Consider the following 4,290-nt stretch of genomic DNA (forward strand, 5'->3'; position numbering starts at 1 on the left):
TTCGTTCTAGTCGATCAGTAGTGGAGCCCAGTTGGGGTCGATCGGGGACCGTGTCGCATTTGGGGTTCTTCTTTTATTTTGGATTCCGTAGCCGGACCTTGATTGTATTTGGTTGATGTAATGCTTTATTCATGTATTGTGTGAAGTGGCGATTGTAAGCCAACTATGTATCTTTTCCCTTATGTATTACATGGGTTGTGTGAAGATTACCTCACTTGCGACATTGCTTTCAATGCGGTTATGCCTCTAAGTCGTGCTTCGACACGTGGGAGATATAGCCGCATCGAGGGCGTTACAAGTTGGTATCAGAGCCTTCCCTGACCTTAGGAGCCCCATTGCTTGATCGTTATTAGCGGCCAAGTTGTGTCTAGAAAAATGTTTTGAGTCATTTAGGAATTATATATCAGAGAGTTTAGGAATTCTTTTTACTTCCCCATCTCCTCATCGCTCTGGTAAGGCATCCTGACGTAGAGTTTTGACTCTTCTCTTCTCAAATTTCACTAAAAAAATTTAGGATCACGCGGGTATCTTTGAATCGTTCCGATGGTTTTATGATGAGAACATTGTCTTGGTGCCTCCTGTCAGGGGTTTTGTGGAAGTGTCCCGAGGAGTTGAGCTCCGAGGTGTTGACGTCATAATTTTATCGTTGTAGTTCTGGAATACCTGAGTTTAGTACGTCGACATCGAAAATCTCTTTTATGCAGTTCGTTGGTGAGATAACCTCGACGCCACCCAGTACTGGGGCGGGAGTTCGGGAGTATCGCCATAACTTGTATAACGGATGCTTTTCGAAGGTTGAGGTAGACGATTTCCGAAGGTTTCTTGGTTATGTGTTGGAGGATGGATACAGCTGGATGTAGGATTTGTTAGTTTGGGTGAGATATTATGCTTCCCCTGTATCCCCAACACCTGATTGCATAACCGGAAAGATTCGGGAGTTTCATAGGTGGGAATTCAAGTAGCTCTTAGGATATCTTTTCGACAGATGTATGATATGAAATTGGGGTTCGACGTCTAGTGGTCCGCCTATCCACGGTCGGTTTTACAGTGGTCTCGTTGTGTCTTAAAGAGTCCTTGGCTTTGCCGACTCAGGGACGCTTCGTATGTCATGTGCACTGCCTTGTACATATGGTGCTGTACGATCGAGCCCGTGTAGGCCCCACCACGAAAACTTCGGACGAAATCTCTATCATATGTTTGTTCTGGCTTATTCCGCAAGCCAATCCTTGTTTTGTTTTGAGTTGTGGTATTCGAGTTGCTTCGAAGTCAAATGTTGATTCCATACCTTTTCCAAGTGGTGTTCTCATATTCCTATGTGAATACTAATCCTTCTCGATCATCGAGTTTGTCATTTCAATTTCTTTACACCGGCGTGTTTCTGTTCAAGTGGATACGATCATTTCATCAACCGCAAGATCAAGTATCAGTTCTTCTCAACGGTGCTCATCTCATTCGTCCCAAGCTGCCTTTATTTTCTCGCCCTCCCACCCTTCTTCTTTGAGGACTCGAATTTCTTAATCAAGTATCCATTTTACTGATGTGAAGTCTCTCCATTCTTTTCAATCAATATCCTTATCCGGTGATTCTCAAGAAGATTCTAACGGAGCTTCAAGTTCGTCACTCTTCACTCGTTCTCTTCTCCGGTGGATTCAAATCAAGCTTTTGGTGTTTGATCATATTTTTTTCCTTATTTCAAATGTCTTCTCTTGCCGGTGCACCTCTCAATCATTAACTTTTCGTTATTCATTTGCTCCGGAGTGCTAAAGATATCTCGAAGATTCGTGTTTCCACTCTGCATTCATTCAAGATCTTTCGAGGTTGTTATCTCATTCAAGCCATTTAAATTCAACCGGTGCAACCTCTCTTTTAAATCTTTTCAATGGTGTTTCTTTTGAGTGGGCCCTAACCCACAGGTCTTTTCCCAGGATCTTACCTGACTCTTCTAATTCTCCCGGAGCTATCCTCAAAAAATTCTTTTCGAAGTTTGATGTAAGAATGAATTGTCATCAGTCAAATGTCTTTCTCCAAGATCGGTTAAATTCTTTTCATCGTTGGCTCAACCTTTCCATTCTTCATTCCGGAGTGTCTAAATAATTCATGGTGGTGTTTCTCGTTGTCATTCTCGGATTTTGAAGACCGAAGAAGAGTTTCTCTTTAATCTTGCTCCATTCTCTTCAAGATTCGTGATTCTAGCTTGTTGCCATCCTCTCGTAATTGTTTTGATCGTGAGAATTCTTTTCACCTATCCGGAGCAATTCAAGAGTCTTCTCAGTTTGTTATCCGGAGTCCATCAATTCAGGTTTATTCATTCTCAGCTGTCAGTTATCATTCTCCTATCTTACCGGTGCTTCGTTCAAGTAATCTCTAATCAGTTCGTGATCCCTTCGTTCTCTTATATCTAAATTCTCTCAAGCATCTTCATTCATTTGCAATTTCTTCCCGGTTGTTTCATTATCTTTTATTCGTTCATTTCCAATTGTATGGTGGTTCGTTCAAGATTTTCTTCCATGGTCATCATATTAATTCATTCGTTGTTTCCAAATCCTACCGGTGGTTCGTTGAAGACCTTCTCAAGTTTGCTCCATATCTATCTTAATCCGTTCTACGAGAATAAGTAGTATGCCAAATCCATTGCTTATCACCAATCTAAATTGGTGAAGGATACGCACAACATAATTCTTATTCTTATTTTCATTGAGTAAATTTAATTCCTTATTCCGGAGGTTCATTAAAAATTCTTGATCTCAATTATTCATCTTTTCTTTTACCGGAGTTCCAAGCCCTCTCAACTATATCGTCACGAAGATCCATCTAATCATTGCAAGGCTTCAACCTTATTCTTTTCATCCTCCATTTTGATTGAGCATTTCTTTTATTACCGTAGTTCTTCATGAAGGTTCTACATGATGGATTCATCAAGGATTTAATTCCTTCTCGAAGTTTTTCATCGACATTCTTTTCTAAAGAAGCTCAAGCTTTCTTCATATTGTAATCCGGAGTGCAATTCTTTCTTCCGTATCATTGGAGATGGTATTATGTCATTCTTGATAATTTGAATTCATGTTTCTTGATTCACATGTTGTCATGAATGAGATATTTCAAATCCATCAATCTCGTCATTGGAGTTATCTTGGGTTATATTTCACCTTAAGCCTTCCCTAAGGATGGTTGTTATTATGGTGCTTATAAATGATCCAAGTTCTTCATTTATCCTTTCCGGTGTGATATACTTTCTCGTCAATTTGTTCATATCAATCCAATTCTTTTCCCGCGAGTGGCAGGTTGTCACCTCTTATTTTGAGATATCTTCCATAAGACCATATCAAGCTTATTCTTGTCGTTGTTGGTTTTCCAACAACTCCGTTCTAGCATTTGTCGTAAGCGTGCTCCCTCGAGATCTTGTTTTTTTCCCTTCGTTCATCCCATACCATTCTTACTTTTGTTCCGGAGGCTTTGTGATGTTGCTCTCTTCAACCCATCATCTTGGTTGTCAAGATCATGTTCAGTTCCTTCCATTTTCACTCGAAGTGCTGCCCAAATTATACCATTCTTTTCCCCTCTATCTTGTTTTAATCGGAGTGTCATACGAATTTATTCTTCCTTGTTCCTCTTCCCTACCAGAGTGCTTTCAACTTTGTTCTACTTTGTTGCATTCTTACTTTCAAGTTGTTCAACTTCTGAAGATTCTTTGGTTTCACTCATTTGTCAAAGAAGCACTTAGTTTTTACCTCTTCTCTTTATTTTCTGTTTTCCCTCCGGTGCCATTCTAGATCTCGGGACGAGATCCTCTCGTAGTGGTGGAGTGTTGTAACGCCCCGAGACCATTGTGCCAGGTGTCGTCCAGTTATTCGCTGTTGTTGCCTTGTCATTGCTTGCATGTCATGCACTGCATATCATGTCATCCTGTGCATTTCATTTGCATACATGTTTGTCTCATGCATCCGAGCATTTTCCCCGTTGTCCGTTTTGCATTCCGGCGCTCCATTCTCCTCTGATGGTCATTTCTACCTTTTTTCTCGTGTGTGGGGATTAAACATTTCCGGATTGGACCGAGACTTGCCAAGCGGCCCTGGTTTACTACCGGTAGACCGCGTGTCAAGTTTCGTACCATTTGGACTTTGTTTGATGCTCCAACGGTTAACCGAGGGACCGAGAAGACCTCGTGTGTGTTGCAGCCCAACACCCTTCCAAAGTGGCCCAAAACCCACCATAACCCTCTCCATCATCTAGAGCGTTCGATCACGATCGCGGGGCCGAAAACCGCACCTCATTTGGACTCTCCTAGCTCCC

Source organism: Triticum dicoccoides, chromosome 6A, assembly GCF_002162155.2.
Source record: "Triticum dicoccoides isolate Atlit2015 ecotype Zavitan chromosome 6A, WEW_v2.0, whole genome shotgun sequence".
NCBI lineage: Eukaryota > Viridiplantae > Streptophyta > Magnoliopsida > Poales > Poaceae > Triticum > Triticum dicoccoides.